The sequence below is a fragment of the Artemia franciscana genome, chromosome 5, assembly GCF_032884065.1.
Source record: "Artemia franciscana chromosome 5, ASM3288406v1, whole genome shotgun sequence".
NCBI classification, from domain to species: Eukaryota; Metazoa; Arthropoda; class Branchiopoda; order Anostraca; family Artemiidae; genus Artemia; species Artemia franciscana.
Genome location: NC_088867.1, coordinates 2,214,180 through 2,238,284, shown reverse-complemented (window position 1 = coordinate 2,238,284; position 24,105 = coordinate 2,214,180). Strand labels below are relative to the sequence as shown.

The 24,105-nt window shown below is 35.4% G+C and overlaps 1 long non-coding RNA gene across 1 annotated transcript; it reads right to left on the bottom strand.

The window, feature by feature from the left end:
- LOC136026870 (uncharacterized) lies at positions 1-24,105 on the bottom strand. Its single transcript, XR_010617432.1, has 3 exons — positions 22,956-24,105; positions 19,221-19,466; positions 1-377 (listed from the first exon to the last, which is right to left on the bottom strand). It is a non-coding gene; the product is annotated as an uncharacterized LOC136026870 (long non-coding RNA).

The following is a 24,105-nucleotide window of genomic DNA, read 5'->3' as shown; positions in this document are numbered from 1 at the left end:
TTCCTCCTATTTCAAACATTTTGCAGTTTTTCTCAGGATTGTAACTTTGATGGGTAGCACTAAACTTTATGAATCTGATATATTTGGAATCAGTATAATAAGTTGATTCTTTTGATTTATCTATTTGATATCAAAGTTCTGTTTTCAAAGTTTCGGTTACTATCGAGACGAGTCGCTCCTTACTTGCAGTTCATCACCACGAACTGTTTGATAGATTTCGTCACTACAGTATTTACTCGTTATTTAGCATTTGCCACAATTTGTTTCGGCAATCTTTATTATTATGATAACCCTCCTGTTGTTGTTGGTGTAATTGAATGGAGCTTTCAGAATTTCTTCTCTATGCTCCAGGATCTTTTTTCTGTTTTATCATCAACCTAGAAAAAAAAAAAATCTTCACAGTCATGCTTTGTCGTACTGATTAATCTACTACACACAAACTACACAAAACTATTAGACTAATACCCTGTCAAAAATCATAAAATATCAATTAAATCAATTACAAATACAATAATTAAAATAGTCAAAAATTCAGAAAGTGCACAAACCAAAAAATTTACAACTAACAATATCATGGCACTTCCTACATAAAGAGGGATGTCCTACCGTCCTTAGGAAATCCCTCATTGTAGTGGCGTCAAAAATTACCAAAAAATAATTTAAAAAATAAAATCAATCAATACACTTTCATCATATATATAACAAAAAATAAATTACCAAATTTCAAATATAATTTAATTCGACAGACTGACAACTTGCTTTCATTGACAAACATATAAAAACAAGTGGTAAATCCAATACCAACAAAGAAATAAAAATAAAACTTACACTTATACCCCCAGCAAACAAAAAGTAAACTAGATTATATATATTTTGACTATTCAACCATAAAAAAATAAAATAATACAAAATCCAGTAAATCATTCATACTTACACATTTTTATATTTACAATATTGATTTACAATTGTTTAACAGGGGAGGAAGAACCGGACATTTTTACAATACAATTCATGCATTGCCATACACCCACATATACTACACTATTAATTATTTTACAAAACATCAATTAGGCCAGTATCCTTTACATATTGTCCTAAATACTTAACTGTCTCCCTTTGTTTATTCTTTGCAACCTTTCCTAACAGTTCTTTTATTCTGAACTGAATACCACTCTTTAGTACTTGTTCCTTTAGTCGTGACCTAGCAGTCTCATACTTTTTACATTCCATAATTATATGTTGTAAATTTTCCTCCACTCCACAGACATTGCAGTCAGATGAGTCTGTCATATTCCATCTTTTCAGCATCTTTTTCGTCTTTGCATGCCCAGTCCTCATTCTGAATATTATGTCTGCAACTCTTTTTTTCTGGATGCTTCATTTCATGATTAATGTATCTGTATTCAGTGATTTCTAGGTACATGTTCAATGATCTTTTCCTGAATTCTTCCAGTTCAACTTCTTTTAGCTTCTCAGCTATCTTTATTGTGGTTTGGATATGAGGTAAAGGTGGATTTTCTATTGTTTCTTTCTTAGTAGCATCCTTAGCCATTTGGTCTGCTCTTTCATTTCCTGATACACCTACATGGGCTCGGATCCATATCAATAAGACACAGCTTCCTGTCTCCTCAATCATTCTTATATTTTGGACAATATCCCTTGCCATTGTTGGGGCTTGCTCGTGGGCTACTTTGAAGTACTTTAGGCAAGATAAGGAGTTTGTACATACTAGGTATTTTCCTTCTTTTCCCTCTCTGACTATTTCTTTTATTGCTGTATCAATAGCAAATAGCTCGGCCATATAAATACTTGTGTGGTCCGACAGCCTATACTGGGTTCCTAGTTTTTTATAATCATCCCATATACCACAGCCAGTGCGACTTCCTATTTTTGACCCATCTGTAAAAAATTTCCTGTAGTCTCTGTAGTTTTCCAGTTCACTCAGTGCAAATTGCAGCAGGGACTGCTCAGACATTCCTGATTTTTGTCCTATTTCTTCGTGGATTTCCATGAGATATTTCTTTCTAGTCCTTCAATTTTGTTTGTCTTGTCGGTTGGAATTGTGAGAGGTGACATGTTTGTTGGAAAGTCCTTCATAAGTTTGACTAGAGATGGTGTGTTGTGAGTTTCAAATCTGTAATCCATGAGGTATGGGTCCATTATGATCTCATTTTTGATAATGTCTTCTTGTTCAGTTCCCCTCTTCTTTAATAAATATTTTGCCATAAGTATTTTTCTTCTTGTGGGTAGTGAAGTCGTTGATGCTTCAATATGTAAAGCTGGGATTGGTGTTGATTTTAATGCATTTATTGTCCTTCTTAGTGTCTCATTCCATTTCGCATTTAATTTTGCAAGGATTATTTTCTTAGCAGATGCATATACCAGAGATGCATAATCAATTTTTCCAAGGATTATTGCTTTAGAAAACTGCATTAGAACATCCCTTGGGACTTCATACTTTTGTTGCATATTGCATTAATAAGCATTTGTCGTCTGTCTACAGCTGTTATGAGTTCTTCTATATGTTTTTCCCAGGTCAGCTGACTATCAAGGAGAACTCCAAGGTAGCGGACACTCTCTGTGCATCTAATTTTCAATCCATTCAGGAATATATCTGGGTCTGGTGCTTGTCTTCTTTCACTGGTGAACATCATCATTGTTGTTTTCTCTTCTGAAAGGATAATTTCTTTCTCAGCTGCCCACTGTTCTATGAAATTTGCTGCTTTTTGAGCATATGTCTGAATTTCTTCTCTTTGTTGGCCTTCAACTGTAACAGCTAAGTCATCTGCATATAGGTATATTTTGGCTCTTTGGAGGTTATCTGCATTGAGATCACTTATGTATAGTGCAAATAACAAGGCACTGAGGACTCCTCCTTGGGGGACCCCACTTTCCAGATTCCCTATAGTTGACAATGTCCTTTTTATCCTTACTGAAAAAGTTCTACTGGTTATCCATTCCTGAAGCCACATACTGTACCTTCTATCTACTTTTAGTTCTTGAATTTTTTCCTTAAGTTTTTCAATATTTACTTTATCAAATGATAAAGAGGAGTGTGATAACACTCCTTAAAATTTTTCTTCTCGATAAGGTCTCGATTAGTCTACTAAATACCTTTGTTTTTCTCTGTCAATCTGGATCACAAGCCAACTTAGTAACAATCCTCATGTGAGCTCGAGTACTGTTTTCTTTCAGTGGCCGTCTTATCTCTTTCAAATACCTTTTTCACATTTTTTAACACTCTGTGTATTTTGAATGCTGTTTTCTTTCAGTAGATATTTCGATGGCTTGCCTCTGATACTTTTTTCGGTTTTTCTTCCCTTTAGTAGGTTTGCAAGTTTTTTCTCCAATTACTAACTACAGTCTTTAAGCCCTTTCAAAACAACGCATCAAATTTGTTTTTAAAGCAATCTTTTACCATTAAGAACAATCAAGATCGTAGTTACTGTTCCTTAATCAGCATCCAATTAAATTACTGTTAAAAGAGGTGTGTTTTTGTTGTTAGATTTGATGACATTACATTTCTGCACATTATCCATCAAATAAAAGAAACATCATGCAATAAGACCATGAATATTACAATGAGAATTAATTGGCAGATCTACAGAGACCCTGGATGACCTAACAGATACAAATAGGCACTGTATTGTAAAAACTTTTAAAAGAGTTGTGTTTGTGTTGTTAGATTTGATGCTATTATATTTCTGCACATTACGCATCGAATAAAAGAAATATCATGCAATAAGTCCTTAAATATTACAATGAGAATTAATTTGCAGACCTACGGAGACCCTGGATGACCTAACAGATACAAATAGGCACTGTACTGTAATAACTGTTAAAAAAAGTGTGTCTTTGTTGTTAGATTTGATTATATTATATTTCTGCACATTACCCATCGAATAAAAGAAACATCATGCAACAAGCCCATGAATATTACAATAAGATTTAATTGGCAGACCTACAGAGACCCTGGATGACCTAACAGATAAAACCAGTCACTGCACTGTAAAAACTGTTAAAGGAGTTGTGACAAAAAACAACACATCAAATTTGTTTTCAATACAATTTTTTATCGTTAAGTATAATCGAGATCGTAGTTACTCATCCTTAATCAGCATCTAATTAATTTTTTTTTCTGACTTGACTGTTTTTTTCAAAAAGTGTTTAATACTTGGTTAATATGAACAGGGGTTCAGGTTACCATGAACAGGGTTCTTGGTCTATTTTAAAATTTTCGTTCTTTTGTCAAAACAAATTAACAAGCAACAAATTAGATCTTTAATGTAATACGGCAGTGACAGTAATTAAATAAACCAAAATAAATTTTATGGCCAATGGTACATATTGGCATGAATACATTTCACACATTGGCTATATCGATCATGATATAAACTCCTGCTGAAACCATAATTAAAAAGAAGTGATTTTCATTGTTTTTCAAGCCAGGGAACTGTAACTTTGCTGAACAGTATTTATCGGCCATGGCAATTTCAATGGTATATTTTTTTTTGTTCTGACCCCATTTGTAAGGGGGTTTCAGACTGTTTTTTCGAAATTCCCTTATGTTTGTTTTCAGACAAAAATTTTAATATTAAGACTAATTTAGAAAATAGTTACCATTCCTGAATCAGCTAGACATAAAGTTTTTTTTTATATTTGCCATTTTAAAAAAAATGCCAGTTTTTTTAAATTTTAGGTTACTATGGGTGGTGGTTTTTTCCTTACTAGAGTGCAGCTACCGCAGCAACCATGATACCGGATAAATAAACTAAAGTGATTAATGCTATGTAAACAAATCAAATAAAAAAACAAGTTATTTCAGCTGAAAGTAAGGAGCAACATTAAAACTTAAAACGAACAGAAATTGTTACGCATATGAGAGGGTTCAACCCTCGTCAATACCTCACTCTTTACGCCGAAGTGTTCCGATTCCTTAAGAATGAACCCTGACTCAAAAAGGTCGTTTAACTAAAATAAATAGATCTTTTGAAAATGCGAAAAAAAGACTTTAGTGTAAAGAGCGAGATATTGACGAGTGGGTGAGCCCCCTCATATAAGTAATAATTTATGGCCGTTTTAGGCTTTAATGCTGATCCTTACATTCAGCTGAAAAAACTTCAACGTTAAAAGACGCTTTAAGTTTTTTATTTAGTTTCTAAAGGTTTTTTAAATAATGCGAAGAAATACGGCACCCCTTCACAGAAAATTCCTTTCCCCCGTGAAGAATTCCTCCATAAATCAGTGTAACCTCCTCCTCCTGACCTCATCCACCAGAAAAATCCCCCTGGAAAAATCTGTATATTTTACAATAACAAATACTAAACTATGTGTAAACGATGGGCAAAGTTCACAACTTACCGCCTTTTCCCCAGGGACTGTGGGGGATTAAGTCATCCTCAAATGCCCTCCGATTTTTTGGCTACTTAAAAAGGCAACTAGAACTTTCAATGTTTTTTGAATGTTTTTATTAGTAAAAGATATACGTAACTTATAAATTAGCTTACGTAACGTTTTGTATTCTCATGTTTTTATTACATATATGAGGGGGTTCACCCCCTCGTCATTACCTCGCTCTTTACACTAAAGCTTAAATTTTGTCCCATTTCATTAAGAATGACCCCTGAATCACAAAAGCCGTAGAATAAATAGTTGAAATTACTAAAAATGCTTTAGCGTAAAGAGCGAGGTATTAGGAGGAGGTGAGCCCCTCATATGCGTAATAATTTCTGTTCGTTTTAAGTTTTAATGCTGCTCTTTACTTCCAGTTAAAAAACTTTTTCATATTTATTTTTTATTGTTTTTTTTTAATAATGCTAGAAAATCCTGCGCTCCCTTCATGGAAATTTTCTTCCCCCATGACAAATTCCTCGATGTAAAGTTCCCCTAACATGTCTCCCTCTTCTCAGCCCCTTCCCCAACGAAAAAATCCCCCTGGAAACGTCTGTACACTGCCCAATAACCATTACTATATGTAAGCACTGGTCAAAGTTTGTAACTTGTAGCCCCTCCCACGGGGACTGTGGGGGAGTAAGTCGTCCCCGAAGACATAGTTATAAGGTTTATCGACTACGCTGAATAAAATGGCTATCTCAGAATTTTGATCCGTTGACTGTGGGAAAATAATTAGCGTGGGAGGGGGCCTGGGTGCACTCCAATTTTTTGGTCACTTAAAAAGGGCGCTAGAACTTCTCATTTCCGTTAGAATAAGCCCTCTTGCATTATTCTAGGACCACTGGGTCAATACGATCTCCCCCGGGGATGAAAAAACAAAAAACAAACAAACAAAGAAATAAGCACGCATCCGTGATCTGCCTTCTGGCAAAAAATACAAAATTCCACAATTTTGTGGATAGGAGCTTGAAACTTCTACAATAGGGCTGTCTGATACGTTGAATCTGATGGTGTGATTTTCGTTAAGAATCTATGACTTTTAGGGGGTGTTTCCCCCTATTTTCTAAAATAAGGCAAATTTTCTCAGGCTCGTAACTTTTGATGGGTAAGACTAAACTTGAAAAAACTTATATATTTAAAATCAGCATTAAATGCAATTCTTTTGATGTAGCTATTGGTATCAAAATTCTATCGTTTAGAGGTTTGGTTACTATTGAGCCGGGTCGCTCCTTTCTGCAGCTGGTTACCACGAACTGTTTGATATTGCTATGGTTAAGGCATGAAATGAGATTAGCCGGTCCCTTATTGAATCAAAAGTTCAGCATGATTGCGTTCTACCCCCGTTTATATGGATTATTTTAATGGACTTTGTCCTAAGAAACACGCCAAAAGCAATGGGAGATCATGGAATCAAATGGGAAGGTCAAACCCTCCTAGGCTCAAAACTTTGAGCGTCTTGACGATTCGAGTGTCTCAAACTTGGACGATTTGAGTGTCTTAAATAAAAATCTTGGCAACAATAAATGAAAGTATGTTGGCTTTGAGAGTTCAGGATGCAAGAATAGATTCAAAAATTGCTGAGAAGACTAATTAGCTTAGACTAGAAATAAATGAAGGTAAAGAAAAAGAAGCTGATAGGTGGGGGTGATGTTTAGCAACGAGATGAGACACCAATTGGATAGCTTTCATCGTCTAGGCAGCACTGTATTGTTAGTTAGATAGTATGTGCAGCCAAGATGCAAAAGGTGGAATAGACAAGGTCAAGGGTGCTTTTTCACAGCTGAAAAAAGTTTCCAAGGGTAGAATGATAAGTCTGTGAACTAAGATTACAGAATATTGAAAGTTTCGGTGATGACAAAAGTCAAGTATAGCTCTGAAACCATACGTGGCACGTCAGAAAATTCACGTCAGAGGATGTATGGTTCTGAAATCATGAGCACGTCAGAAGATCGGGGAAGATCTTTTAGATTTTTTCCAGAGGAAATATCTACAGATAGTTTTAGATGCCTTTTTCTAGGCCAACCATCTAGGACAAAACGAAGAGAAGCTCCTACTTGATTAGGGTAGGAAGAGGTCATAAGGAACTTCTTTAGCGCGGGGAGGGTAAATAGTGAACTTTTGAATAGATCGGGATCACGGAGGAACGTAGCTGTTCCTCCACGGGTTCCTCACGGGCGTAGCTGTGTTGTCCATAGGCGACTTGGTGCTACAGCGAGTTGTTAGTAGTAGTAGTAGTAATCTCTATTTCTGTTTTTGTGTTTTGTATAGTTTGGGTTTTTTTTATTTTGTAGTGTTTTATTATTGTATTCTCAGGCACCCATAAAGTCAAACTTCGTGGCCAATTAGCCGTTTAGTGCTTGTAAACAAAGACTTTTTAGGATGAATATAATGACTGATTGATTGACGCACATCATTTTAGTTTTGGCGTCGGTTTGAAATTTAGTTGAAAAATGCGCACTACTCTTGGACCCTTTCCAAGTCTTTGGGGACCGAAAAATTACTTTAAAAGCAGAAAGTATCCAAGAATTGAAAATTTGGTCTTCTTCTGGTGCCTAAAAATCTGCCAAGGACCTGAGGTGTCAACTAGTGCCTCGCAGTAGCTAACCTACAGTGGTACAGAAATTGTAGATTTCTAGCTAGTTTATTTATTGACATTCACGGTTTTATGTAATCGAAATTTTGCGCTATTCTTGATGGGCATTCCCATTTAAAAATACCTTGGAAAATCCCTGCAAATTATCTATGTAAAGTTTTGTAATTTATTGAAAATTCTTGGCTAGCATAGTAGCTATGCAATTTGAATTTTATGCTGTATGTGATAGGGCCTTCCCCTAAAAAAAAAAGAAGAATAAAAAAACAACAACTAGCAAATCATTTAAATGACGCTTGAACAGAATTTAACGTCATTTTACCAAAAGCACGGAAGTAAGCCAAGGCTATTATCTAACTGGCATGGTGACTGAAATATAGCTATAGCAAACTTAAGATTACGCAAACACTTGCCAACACAATATGAATATATTCTTATGCATGGTCATAATTTCTAATTTTGTATTTTAAAATAACTCAATTTTTACTGCAATTAGAAATCTGTTAGAGACAAAGTTATGAGTTCCAGTGAAGTATAAGAGATTAATGGATTAGATGATATTTCAAAGGAGGTATCATTATTTAGTCGCCAAATTTGAATGTATGTCACACAGAATAAGTAATAATTTAAGGCAACTTATAAGAATCTATAGAAGATGAAACAAAGAATAACATTTTAAATAGAATGTAATATTAAAATAGAATTAAATAGTATGTAATAGGGCCTTCCCCTAACAAAAAAAAAGAAACCAGGTAAATTTTAAAAGAACCCAATATAGTGAGAGAAAATTACTAAACATGGAGACAAAAAATAATTTACGTGACCACACTACTTCCCCATTTATATTCCAATGACACATAAAAAGCAGTTAGAAATTTTTCAATAATACGATAACAGTTTTACGGGGATGATTTTTTTTACCAAAAAGTTCGTGGTAACGAACTGTAGGTTAGGAGCGACCCGGCTCATTAGTAACCGTAACTCTAGAAAACCGAATTTTGATACCAATAGATACATCAAAAGAACGGGATTTTTATGCTGATTTCAAATATATATATATATATATATATATATATATATATATATATATATATATATATATATATATATATATATATATATATATATATATATATATATATATATATATATATATATATATATATATATATGTATATATATATTACTTAATATGTGTTTAAAATCAGCATAAAAATATGATTCTTTTGATGTATCTATTGGTCTCAAAATCCGTTTTTTAGAGTCTCAGTTAGCATTCAGCCGGGTCGCTCCGTATAGTTCGTTACCACGAATTGTTCGATATTATTAGTAATCTTCTTCAGAAGAAGGAGGACACTAGACACTAGACCGGGACACTTCGTATAGAATGAGTTGTCGTAGAGACCTAAAAATCATTTCCCAAACACTTCCGATTACCATTTTGATATAGCCATTTTGTTCAACGTAGTTGAAAGGTCAGGAAATTATGTCTTTGAGGATGACATCCCTCCACAGTCCTCGAGACAAGGGTCGTAAGTTATGCCCTTGACGCATAAATGGTTTTTCATAGAAAGTGCTGTCATAGAAACTTCAAAAAAGCTAATTCGATTGGAAGTTGAGAGGACTAGTACCCTTTCTATTAGTCTAAAGTGATAAGAAGGCAAATCCCCCCCACTTCCATCTTTTCCCCCATCACTTCCAATCAAACTTTTGAGATAACCATTTTGTTCAACCTATTTGAAAGGTCCGAAAACTATGAATTTCAGGATGACCAGTCCCCCCCCCCAGTCCTCAGGGCAACGTTTGTAAGTTATACTGTGGGGACGCATAAGATTTTTATAGAAAGCGTGGTCATATAAACTTCGGAGGAGCCTCATTAGATTGGTAATCAGAAGCTCTATTATCCTTTTTAAGAGTCAAAGTGATCGGAGAGTGGCTACCCCCCCCCCAACACGTCGTATTGTCCCAAATTGTATCTAATAGAAATTTAGAGATAACCATTGCATTCAAATTAGTCTAGATATCAAACAGTTCGTGGTAACGAACTGTAGTAAGGAGCGACCCGGCTCAATAGAAACCAAAACTCTAAAAAATGGAATTTTGATACAAATAGCTACATCAAAAGAATCACATTTTAATACTGATTTTAAATATATAAGTTTCATCAAATATATAACTTTCATCAATTTTACGCAACAAAAGTTACGAGCCTGAGAAAATGTGTGTTATTTTAGAAAATAGGGGGAAACACCCCCTAAAAGTCATAGAATCTTAACGAAAATTACACCATCAGATTCAGCGTATTAGAGAACCCTACTGTAAAAGTTTCAAGCTCCTATCTACAAAAATGTGGAATTTTGTAGTTTTTGCCAGAAGGCAGATCACGGATGCGTGTTTATTTGTTTGTTTGTTTTTTTTTCCAGGGGTGTTCGTATCGACCCAGTTGTCCTAGAATGTTGCAAGAGGGCTCATTCTAACGGAAAAGAAAAATTCTAGTGCCCTTCACTTTGACCAGTGCTTACATATAATAATGGTTATTGGGAAGTGTACAGGTGTTTCCAGGAGGATTTTTTGGTTGGGGGAGGGGTTGAAAAGAGGGGGATATACTGGGGGAACATTCCATCGAGGAATTTGTCATGGAGGAAGAAAATTTCTATGAAGGGAGCGCAGGATTTACTAGCATTATTTAAAAAAAACAATGAAAAAATAAATATGAAAAAGTTTTTTTCAGCTGGAAGTAAGGAGCAGCATTAAAACTTAAAACGAACAGAAATTATAACCCATATGAGAGGCTCACCTCCTCCTAATACCTCGCTCTTTACGCTAAAGTATTTTTAGTAATGTCAACTATTTATTCTACGGCTTTTGTGATTCAGGGGTCATTATTAATGAATTGGGCCAAAATTTAAGATTTAGTGTAAAGAGAGAGGTACTGACGAGGGGGCGAACCCTCTCATATGTGTAATAAAAACATGAGAATAAAAAATTCTTTACGTAAGCTAGTTTATAAGTTACGTATATCTTTTACTAATAAAAAGATTCGTAAAAAAGTAAAAGTTCTAGTTGCCTTTTTTATTAACCAAAAAATTGGAGGGCAACTAGGCTTCCTCCCCCGCTCTTTTTTCTCAAAATCATTCGATCAAAATTATGAGAAAGCCATTTAGCCAAAAAAAAAAATCCAAATTTCGTTTTAATTATTTCTCTGCGGAGAGCCAAAATCAAAACATGCATTGATTCAAAAACGTTCAGAAATTAAATAAAAAAAAACAAGTTTTTTTCAACTGAAAGTAAGGAGCGACATTAAAACTGAAAACGAACAGAAATTACTTCGTATATGAAAGGGGCTGCTTCCTCATCAACGCCCCGGTCTTTACGCTAAAGTTTTTTACTGTTTTAAAAAGAAGAGTTGAGAGAAAGAGTCAAACTATTGCGTAAAGAGCGTGGCGTTGATGAGGAAGCATCCCCTTTCATATACGAAGTAATTTCTGTTCGTTTTCAGTTTTAATGTCGCTCCTTACTTTCAGTTGAAAAAACTTGTTTTTTTTTATTTAGTCACATACCAAGGCTTTTGGGATTTAACTAAACCCCCCAGAGCCAGGAGGCAAGGGTTGTAAGTTATGCCCAGGGGCATTAAGGTTTTTATGGAGGGGATGATTGTATATACCTTAGAGGAAAATATGGAAAGCACGGTCATATACACTTCGGAGGAGGCTCATTAGATCGGTAATCAGAAGTTTTAGTGGCCTTTTTAAGAGTCAAACTGATCGGAGGGTGGCTACCCCTCCCCCCCCAACACGTAGTATTGTCCCGAACTGCATCTAACAGAGATTTTGAGATAACCGTTGTATTCAAATTAGTTAAATATCATATACCAAGACTCTAGGGATTGTATTAAACCCCCAGAGCATGGGGGCAAGGGTTGTAACTTATGCCCAGGGGGAATTTGAAGTTTTTATGGAAGGGATGATTGTACATACTTTAGAGGAGGCTCATTTGGTTGAAAATTGGAGGTTCTAGTTCCCTTTTAAGAGTCAATAGGGATGGAGGGTAGCTATCCCCCCTGATTACCCCTCTTTACCAAACAAATCGGATTAAAATTGTGAAATAGTGATTTTGCTCAAAATAGTCCAAAGACCATATAGCAATGCCTCTACAGCCCCTCAGTGCCCTGGGGATAGGGTTGTAAGTCACGTCCTGGGGTCATATAAGATTTTTATGGATGGATGGTCGCATAAAGTTCATATAGAGGTCATTTGATTTTACATTGGAAGTTAAACTGCCTTTTTATAGGTCAAAAGTGATTTGAGAGCAAACAGACCCCCCCCCTCCTGCTCATCATTTCCTCAAAGACATCCAATCAAAAATGGAGATAGCAATTTTCTTCATTGTAGTTGAAAAGGTCCAGAAATTGTGTCTTTGAGGAGGATACCCTGATCCCCACAGCTCTCAAGGCAAGGACTGTAAGTTATGCCCCAGAGACATGTAAGGTTTTATTAGAAAGGGTCATTGTATATACTTCGGAGGGGACTCCGAAGTATAGGTAATCTAAACTGGTAATTGATTGGTAATCTGAATTCTTAGAGCCTTTTTTAAGAGTCAAAATGATCAGAGGGCTACCTCCCCCCTCCACCACGTCACCTTTCTCGAAATACGTCGAATACAAATTTTTAGAGACCGGGGCCGAGGGCTGTAGTTTATGGCATGGGAATTTAAAATTTTTATAGAAGAGATGGTTGTTTAACTTTAGAAGAGACTCATTTGGTTAAAATTATAATTTCTAGTTTCTTTTTAAGCATCAAAAGTGATGGAGGGCATTTAGCTCTCCCCTCCCGACAAACCCTCTTTTCACCAAACGCATCTGATTGAAACTATGAGATGGCGATTTTGTTCAAAACATTCCAAAGAACATATAATAATGCTTTTGGGTTGACACAACACATCCCCGCCCTGGGGACAGGGTTGTAAAATATGCAATGAGGTATATAAGGTTTTGTGAAAGGAGTCGCCATAGAAACTTCAGATGGGGCTTATTTGATTTGATATTAGTAGTTGTAGTGCCCTTTTTAAGAGCCAAAGTGATTTGAGAGCAACCAGCCCCTCCCCCCTCCGCGCTCATTATTTCCCTTAACACCTCTAACTAAAATTTGGAGATAACGATTTTGTTCATCACAATTGAAGTTTTCAGAAGTTATGCCTGGGAGGAAGTCACCCCCCCCTACAGCTCTCAGGGCACGGATTGTAAATTATGCCCTAGGGATATATAAGGTTCATACAGAAAGAGTGGTCGTATATGCTTTGGAGAGGACTCATTGGACTGGTTATCAGAAGTTCTAGTACCCTTTTTAAGAGTCAAAGTGATTAGAGTGATTTTAACAGCAACCCCCACCCACACACAAACACGTCGTGTTTTCTCGAGATGCCTCCGACAGATATTTTGAGACAGACGTTTCATTCAAAATAGTCCAAAGATCATACAACAAGGTTTTCGAGGTTGGTACAAACCACCAGAGCCTGAGGAGGAAGATTGTAAGTTAGGCTTCTGGGGCATTTAAGGTTCTTATGGAAGGATGGTTGTATAAATTTTAGAGGTGACTCAATTGGTTGAAATTAGAAGTTCTAGGTCCCATTTAAGTGTCAATAGTGATGGAAGTCAACTATTCCCCCCCACCCCAACCACCCCTCTTTTTACCAAAATTATCCGATCGAAATTGTGCGACGGAATGAGTTTTTATGGAATGAGAGGTCGAATTAAATTCAGATTGGCCTCATTTAATTGTAGATTAGAAATGATGGTGTCCTTTTTGAGAGTCAAGGTGATTTGAGAGAAATTAACCACCACCCCCCACCACACCCAGCATTTCCCATAACAAATATCTAAAGAAAGTTTTGATACATACATTTTTTTCAGCATTGTTGAAAGATGTAGTACTTATGCGTTTGGGGATGTCACCCCCCCACCGTGGCCTCAGGGCAAGGGCTGCAAACTATGCAATTTGTTTACTGTTTATATATAGTGTATGTTATTGAGAAAAGGTATCCATGTTTGACTTCTACTTTCCCAAAAAACGAAGGGTATTAAAATCTGTCTTCCAGTGAAGGTTGAAGGGGATGTGTTAAACTAGGTCATAATATGTTATGTGTATATTAGTTGTCAAAAGGGGGTAACTCAGGAATGACCGAGTATATTAATTTGGAAATGTTCAGAAAATGATATTTAACATGATCAATTGACCAAAAAGGCAATATTTGCAAACTACTACTACTTCAACTACTGCTACTTCTACTACTACCACAAGTGCTATTACTGTTACCGCTACAATCACTAAGACTACTACTTCTGTAGCAAGTACAACTAAGGCTGAGGATACTGGAAAAATATCTGAAGAAACATTGAGGGGAAAGTTGAACTACATCAAAATATACCATGTGTATACGGATTGTTGATACGGGCGTATCAGTAATATTTTTGGAATGGCTTATCATATCAAAAGGAAATTTCAGGGGCAACATGAGTGAGATGTTCAGTTGACCAAAAGACAAAATGTACCTGTTACTACTGCTATTAATAGAGCTGCTACTGCTGTTGCTACTAATTGTCATACACTATTACTGCTACTACTGTTCCTACTACTACCGCTAAAACTACGATAATAGTACAATTAAGGCTACACGTATGAAGGTGAAAATTTGACAGAATATTGAGGGGGATTTTGAACTAAATCAAAAGACACTATGTGCCATCAGATTGTCCAAAGGGCGTAAGCTTTCGGAGAATACTTAAAGGGGAAGGTCAATTGACAAAAAGGGAATATATACATGCCACTACTAACACCAATACCACTGCCACTTTTCCTTATGCAACTACTGCTACTAAACCACTCGAACTACTACTTTAATTGCAACAACTTGTAAGGGTTAAGGTGAAAAGGGCGTCAAAAGGGTAGCAAAAGTGCATTTCAATAATATTTCTGGGACGGCTTAACGTGACAAGGCGAAACTCCCGGGGCATCACGAAAGCGATGTTCAACTGACCAAAAGGCAATATGCACATGCTACTACTGCTACGAATGCTGTTGTTACTACTGCTACTACTACTACTAATACAACACTAACGCTGCGACTACTTTTACTACCACTGGAACTACTGTGAAAATAGTACTAGTAAGGCTAAGTCTATCAAGGTAAAATTTGAAAGAATATTGATGGCAAACTCGAACTAAGAAAAGAGACTATGTGCATTAAGATCGTCAAAACAGCGTATCTTAAGAATTGATTTGTGTATTAAGTTGGAACTCTCAGAGAACACTTAAAGGGGAAGATCAATTGACCAAAAGGCAATATGTACGCACTAATACTAATACTATTGCTACTACAACATTTACTAGTTCTACTAATACTATTACTATTGCTCCAACTACTACATGTATCACAACTACTTGTAAGGTTCAGAGCATTAAGATCAGAATTTCAAGAAATGTATGAATATACAGGTTATCAAAATGCAAATCGACAATATCATAAAAATGGCTAAATTTTTTAATTTGAGCAGTTATATTACTACTGTGACTACTATTACAACTATACCTAGGGGTTTGAAGGTGAAATTTTCAGAGAGTACTTCTGAAAATTTCTGTTATACGGGTGACAACCTGCCATCCTTATGCAGGTTGTAAAAAGGGCATATCAGCAGTATCTTAGGAACAGTTTCGTGTGTGAAATTAAAACTTACAAACCTTGTTACGGGGGATATTGAATTAACCAAAAGATAATATTTGCATCATAGCACTACTGCTTCTATTCCTGCAGCTTCAACTACAGCTACTATTATTATTACTGCTACTACTGCTACTGCTACTAAAGCTAACGACTACTACTATTGATTCAACTCCTGCTTCTACAACTTTAACTACTGATACTACTACTACTAATAATAATAAACCTAAGGGTATTAAGGTTAAAATTTTGGGCAATATTGTAACTGTACTGAAATAAATCAAAAATAAATAATAATAAAATAAATAAATTAAAACATATTACACCTATAGAGATAACGTTTTACCAATACTTCTGGACCAATTGATGGTGTTAAGTTAAAAATTTTATCGTGTGTTGAAAGGGATGTTGAAAAAAACGTGCTATATGCATATTTCTGCTAGTGCTAGGAATGCTAATATAACTATTGCTACTACACAGGCTGGGTTTTAAGGGTATATACAAGGATATTAAGGTGAAGTTTTCTTCACCTCAACTATACATATGCAAACTATTCGTACAACTACATGCAAAACTATACGTATGCAAGTATTAAAGGGGCAAATAAGTAATATCATAGGCAGCGCTGCTCTATTATAGCAAGTGATATCACTGGTATTTTAAAGGAGCTAATTTGATTGGAAATTCAAAGTTCTAGTACCCTTTTTAAGAGTCAAAAATGATTAGAAGCCAATCAGTCCTTCTCTTTCACTCATAATTTTCCAAACATTTCCAATGAAAATTTAAGGTAGTCATTTTGCACATAATTTGCAACATAATTTGTATTTATCTGAATTTTTTTTAATTTTTTCACTTTTATAACTTGAATAAATTAATTTTTATTAATGTTTTAAGAAATAAATATCAGCTTATGCATATTAAACTGACAATGCACATTCATTTGTATTTTTTTCTCAGTAAAGTAAAAGTTATGTTCATGCCTTAGGAAAGCATAAGGTTTTGAGCCCTACTCATGTTAATTTCTGCTCGTTTTGAGTTTGACTCGGTTATTTACTGGAATTTTTGTTCGTTTTGGGTTTCATTTATTTATTGATGCTGACTTGTGGTAGTTTTACGCTTGGTGGATTATTCGATTTTATTTTTACTCATATTTAGCTTAATGGAGTTCTTTACTTTTCTTTGAAATACTTATTCTATGGAAACAGTTTTTAAATACTAGCAATAAATAACAGTAGCTCCCATAACGACGAGGCATACACATAAACCTAAAAACAAAGCTATTTTTAATAGCAGTGAAGCTTCTTGAAAGCAGAGCAGATGCTTTCACTCCCTCTCCTTCCCAACTAAATTTCAAGATGCACCAACCTAAAGTGAAGTACCTGATTTGACTGTTTCCCACTCTTTTCAATCGTTTCTAATTCCCCTGAAACTTAATTGATGAAATAAGGGTCATGAGGAAACCACAATTTAGAAAGCTTATATACATAAACCATATAGAACAAGTTTCGTCTTGTGTTAATTCATTTGTTAGATAATTAGGAGGAAACAACTTCCTTTGTTTCCTCAGTTCCTTCACTAGCATATATAAGAATATTTGATGAGCCCACGCTATCCTCTTCTTCCAAACTAATATACATTCTGAAACTATAGCGTGTTATTGCTTCAGTACAAAGGTGAATAAATAAAAATTGAACAGTATTCTATTTTATCTTCCTTGCCTTATTCATGCTATTGCCTGAAAATAAAAGACCCTTATTCCCACTTTCCCTGTACCCGACATAAGCGAAACAACATTTATTTCGCCACGACTAGGCGTACTCCCCACTTTTCGTGGGGACAACTTCTCTCGCTACGTTTCGCACGTTTCAACAAGGCTTGACACACACCACATGATGTAAACAATTTTTAAAGGCAGGTAACCTCTCAACATGGAAGATTGGAAACTATGTTTTTGAGCTAGACACAGGAATGTTTTGTTAAAGCGAGAAAGTAGTTATAAATTGATATATAGGCAATTTTATCTAGAATTAGTAACAAGTTTTCTTGTCAAATCTTTGTCTCAAATTGTGACTAATCTCCCAATTATTTGACAATACCTCCATTATTGCCCCCGCTAAAGATCTCATACAAATTTTCACGGAGGCAGTTGAGATAAAAAAAAAACAAAAACACATGCACCAAAAGGTAACTCTCAGTAGAAACACTGGAGAAACCAGTGTTGGGACTTCTCGAAGTCCCATTTATGGCAAAATTATTAATTCTGATCCTTTTCACATACATCCACAAATTTATGTTGCACAACCATATAAAATATCTGACAATAATCTACAGGACTCGAACCCCGTTCTTACGAACATCCAGTTATACGTTTTTCCAAATAGTCCTACAAAAATGAAAATACCGCCTGTGTGTAGTTTTACTGTCACTGAGTATTTTAATTTCAATTTATTAGATTTGTTTAATCATAATGGTGTTTTTTTAAATTAATTTTTAAGTTCTTGTGTGCAGCGTTTGCATTTTGTAACAATTATTTATCGGTTTGTGAATAAAGAAAAAGTTTATGAAAAAAAATATTTAAAAAAGAGCTGCTTCCTTAATTGATAACTAAAAATTACTGTTTTATTAAATGATTTCCTTATATACTTCTGCTCTTTTATCAAGACGAGCACATTATTTTGTTAAGGATGCATAGACCTTTTTAGGAAAGAAAAACATGAATTATGCAATAACTGACTAATACCAAATTTGATATAACCACCTGCACAATCATGCGTTCGCCTACGCAGGAATTATTTTTCGATTAATTTTCTATTCTTAAACTAAACAAAACACTGCGCTAATTCTTGACTATACTGAATGCATAGCCTTGGAAACCAGTTTCTGTTGAACTTTTTTGCTCTAATATTATTTAAAGAATGACTAAAGCAAATTTCCGAAATATTCGTTCTTGGCATTACGTTCTTAAGTGTTCTTGTGCCAAATTCGTACTTGACATACATTTCTTCAAGAGGTTTAAGGTTGAATTACTTTGTATTCGAATTGTATGCTTTTAAATGTCTTCATAGATTATCTTTGCAAAACACTGTGCTACTGGTGCATTATTACAAAGTCGATGTAGATATTTCTGGTTCTAGGCGTTTACCCCCCCCCCTGGAAAATATCTTCCCGCTGAAAATACCCCTTTGCGGAAAACACCCCCCTCCCAAAAAGAAGATAGTCTCCACGGAAAACGCCCCCGAAAAACACTCCCCCAGAATATACCCCTCCCCGTGGAAAATACCCCCCCCCCCGGAAAGTAACCCCGTGGAAAACACCCTCCACCCTTGGAAAATACTTCCTCTTTCAAAGGCAACTATTCCCAAAATTTTAATCAGCACTAAGAATTTCCCCAGAAAATCTCCCCCCTTGCCCGCAGAAAACTACCTCGTAGAAAACTCCCCCGCGAAAAATTTCCCTATGTTTCCCAATAACAAACACTATCTGAAAGTAATGGACAAATTACAAAATTTAAAAAGGCACTTACAATTCTACAGTGGTGTTTTCCGATTGTTTTGTAGTTTTGGAGGGAGAAAGATACGTCAAAGGGTGCATTTTAATGCCAAAATATTCCAGCTCGCATTGAGTCATCAGATTAATGCATAATTAGTTCTAAGGGAGAGACGAGAGGGGGGGGGGTAGAAGCTGCTTAAAAAGGGCACTTGAGGTCGTAATTTACGTTTGAATGAGCCTTCCTCCTATTTTATAGGACCATTGGTTGGAGTCGATAACCCTGCAAGAAAAAGATCCTTCATCATTCTTCATTAAAAATCCGTTATCTTTCTTCATAAGAAATCCGTTATTTTTCTTCATAAGAAATCCGTTATTTTTCTTCATAATAAATCCGTTATCTTTCTTCATGGGAAAAATGCAAGTTTTGCAGTTTTTTTTTTTTTTAGATAGGAGCTTGAAACCCCTATAATACGAATCTCTAGTATGCTGAAGCTGACGGTGAGATTTTCATCAAGATCTTTTTTCCTTTTGGAGGAGTTTTCCCCGATTTTTAAAAATCAGGAAAATTTTCACATGGTGGTATAGTTCGTTTACTTTTATAGTTCGTGGTACTTTTATAGGTGGTACTTTTATAGTTCGTATTAACCTCTACAATAGTTCCGTATAGGTGCCGTATAGATGGTATATATCCGCATAGGTACCGTATAGGTGGTGCTTTTATAGTTCGTATTAACCTCTACAATAGTTCCATATAAGTACCGTATAGGTGGTACTTTTATAGTTCGTATTAACCTCTACAATAGTTCGTTACCACAAACTGTATCAAAATTGACGAAAGTAATTTTAAGTTTAGGAAGGAATTCCGGCTGCATTAAATTTCTAAGCTGTTAAATATCTAATTTTCAAGATGGTTTACCATAACTAAACCATGAAAAGCTGGTAGAATAGTAAAAAAAAAAAAAAAAAAAAAAAACAAATACACGTGTTCAACCATATATAGCCATTTTATAGGACCATTGGTTGGAGTCAACAACCCAGCAAGAAAAAAAAAATCCGTTATCTTTCTTCATAGGAAAAATGTATGTTCTACAGTTTTTTTTAAGATAGGGGCTTGAAACCTCTACAATAGGAATCTCTAGTATGCTGATGCTGACAGTGAGATTTTCTTCAAGATTTTTTGTCTTTTTGGAGGAGTTTTCCCGTTTCTCAAAAATCGAAAATTTTCTCATGGTCGTACCTTTTGATGGTTACTATTAGCCAATGCAACCCCTTACATATAGTTCGTTACCACAAACTATTTGAAAATTAGCGAAAGTAATTTTTAGTTCAGGAAGAATTCCGGCTGCATTGTAGTTCTAAGCTGTTATGTATTTAATTTTCAAGATGTTTCACCAAAACTAAATCATGAAAAGCTGGTATAATAGTAAAAAAAAGGAAATACATGTGTTCAACCATATATAACCATTTTATAGGACCATTGGTTGGAGTCGAAAACCCAGCAAGAAAAAAATCCATTATCTTTCTTCATAAGAAACCCGTTATCTTTCTTCATAGGAAAAATGCATGTTCTACAGTTTTTTTTTATAGGGGCTTGAAACCTCTACAATAGGAATCTCTAGTACGCTGAAGTTGACAGTGAGATTTTCATCAAGAATTTTTGTCTTTTTGGAGGAGTTTTCCCCATTTTTCAAAAATCAGGGAAATTTTCACATGGTCGTACTTTTGATGGTTACTATTAGCCAATGCAACCCCTTACGTATAGCTCGTTACCGCAAAGTGTTTGAAAATTGGCGAAAGTTATTTTTAGTTCAGGAAGGAATTTCGGTTGTATTGTATTTCTAAGCTGTTATGTATTTAATTTTCAAGGTGGTTAACAAAAAATAAATCCTGAAAAGCTGGTAGAATAGTAAAAAAAAAAAAAAAGGATATACAAGCCTTCAATCATATATTATAACCATTTTATAGTACCATTGGTTGGAGTCGAAAACCCAGCAAGAAAAAAATCTGTTATCTTTCTTCATAAGAAATCCGTTATCTTTCTTCATAGGAAAAATGCATGTTCCACAGTTTTTTTTTTTAAAGGGGCTTGAAACCTCTACAATAGAAATCTCTGGCATGTTGAATCTGACTGTAAGGTTTTCATTAAGATTTTTGTCTTTTTGGAGGAGTTTTCCCCATTTTTAAAATATCGAAAACTTTCTCATGGTCGTACCTTTTGATGATTACTATTAGCCAGTGCAACCCCTTACATATAGTTCGTTACCACAAACTGTTTGAAAATTGGCGAAAGTAATTTTTAGATCAGGAAGGAATTCCAGTTGCATTGTATTTTTAAGCTGTTATGTATTTAATTTTCAAGATGGTTGACCAAAAATAAATCCTGAAAAGCTGGTAGAATAGTAAAAAAAAGAAGGATTTACACGTCTTCAACCACTATCGTCACTAAATAATTTAACTTGATGCATGATTGCTACACTAAACACGAAATTTCTTTTTGTCTAAGCAAGCTTGAAGGATTAGTGAAAGCTTGAATGATTGTTTTTGTCGTTATAGGCCAGGAAAACTTCATAAATATTCTTTTAATCAGGTACGTTTTTGGAATCCAGTGATGAATTAGAACAACTCACATATAGGCTCCCAATATCAAACTTGGTTCAGAGAAAAGTCAAGCTTCGCTTTGACGCCTAAATATTACGTCCACTGGGCGAAAAAAGCTCTGTTCTGTGACTGAATATATGGTTGGTTTTGGTTGGTTGGTTGGTTGGTATGGTTTGGTTGGTTTGGTTTTCTTTTAGATCAGAGCTCTATGTTCGTTTTTTCGGCCAGGAAAAGAGGGAAAAAACTTTAAAGTGAGTTGTAGAGGCCAAAATAAATGGCTTTACATTCTGTCTTTGGAATACAGTAGTTAATTGTCCACTCTATACTTCTATACGGCTGCGAGAGTTGGCCATTGTGAGGGGCGAATGTCCAAACCTTCGAGTTGTTCGACCACGCCTGCCGAAGACAAATCCTCAACATCCTTCCCATAGATAAAGTCAGTAACGCCGAATTACAAAAACGCTACCGCAAAAAATCGGCATCGGTGCAAACACGATCTAACCTAGTTCGGCCATGTTTGTCTGAGGTCAGATAGCACAATCACTGATAAAGAGTTAAATTGTAACTCCCGAGTCATTGGCAGAAGAAGCGGAGAGGGCAAGTTAAGATCTGGCTCACTACAGTCAAGACTGACCTGGAGCCTATGGGGGGTATTTGACGCCACGGGTGAAGATGGGACAAGCAATGGGCTGAGATCACTGCACCATACACTGATCCAGGTAACTTGGTACTCAGCCGTCTTCCAAATCATAACATCATTGAAAGCTGAAGAGTTTGTGTCCTGATACAAATACATGATATCAAGAAGAAGAAAAAAGAAGAAGAAGAAGAAGAAGAAGTTTATTATTATTCAACACAATACAAAATACAATACACAATCGAATTACAACACACTTGTTCCCCCTCGAAAGGCTCCATGGCCATGGATACAAGGGGGACAAATAAGTATAGTCTTACCCATTGGGAACTTGGAAGGCTTTAAATAGGAAGGCATTAGCATAAGGTGGAATTTCAAGAAGGAACTATTGATTTAATTGGAACAATTTATTCAGAATTGCCATTTATGTTAGTGTGGGTAATTTAATTCAAAATTCCAGCAGGTAATTATGCAGTAGGGTTCACGCGTCTCGACCCCCGGTTTTTGTAAGGCCAGGTATCGTTCTTACCTTACCTTAGACCTTAGATCCTCCTGAGCCATCGGTGGCACATAGGGCGTCGACAAAGTCTCTCCATTCATCACGAAGCTGTGCGGCTGCAGTGATATCTTCCCATTGCGGAGTGACGGAAATTTTTGCCTTTTTTAGGTCCCGATCATACTGCCTCCGCAGTGTGTGTTTTGGTCGGCCTCGTCTTCGTCTTCCTTCAGGCTGCCATTGATACACTCTTGAGGGAAGTCTGTCTTCAGGCATGCGTAGAACATGACCCAAAGAGGTATCTTTCTAGAGTATATGAAAAGTTTGCTAATTTTGTATATTTTTAAAATTTGCTCTGCTTGGTGTTTGAGCCAGTATTTGATGAGATACAATCAAAAAAAAGCTTTTGTATTCAACCTAGGACATCTTTTTTCAACACCAATAGGTATTCTTACTTTTTCAAACAAGGTCCTTGTATTTTCAAGTTGTTCCTTACTTTCAGATATAACAAAAGCGTTGCTTCTAATCGACATAATAATTTTTGGTATTGGTTTAGCGTATAAATGAAACTATATTTGAAGCAGATGACAGGTCAAATATGGCTTTTAAGCATTGGTGCTCCAAAGAGCGGGTGAAGATTTGCTCGATTTTTTTCCAGAGAAATTGCCTACGGGTTTTTCTGGGTATTCGACTGACTGACCGTGTTTCAAACAGTAGGCTGTACGAAAAATACAGTTCAATCCTACTTTCTAAGGCTATTATGAAAAAAAGGTTGAGATAGCTAGAGCACGTTCTGCTGATGAAGGTTGACAGATTGCAGATGATTGTCCTTTTCAGTCGATCGTCTAAGGCAGTGGTTCTCAACCTTTTTTCCCCATGGACCCCCTTTCCCTTCTTTTTATTTTGGTGGACCCCTTCATAGCTATTGGACATAAGAACAATTTTTTATTCTTCACTAATATCAATTCTAAGGTTTTAATTATCAAACAAATAGCATACGATTTATAAAATGATTTATAAAATTTATAAAATACATGATTTAAAAATTATACCATTTATAAAACTTATAAAATAAATAGCTTTATTTTTAAATGAAAACTAATTTAATACAAATAAAATATTCTAATATAATAATAATAATTATTATCATTACTATTATTGTAATAATAACTACAATATTACAAGTTT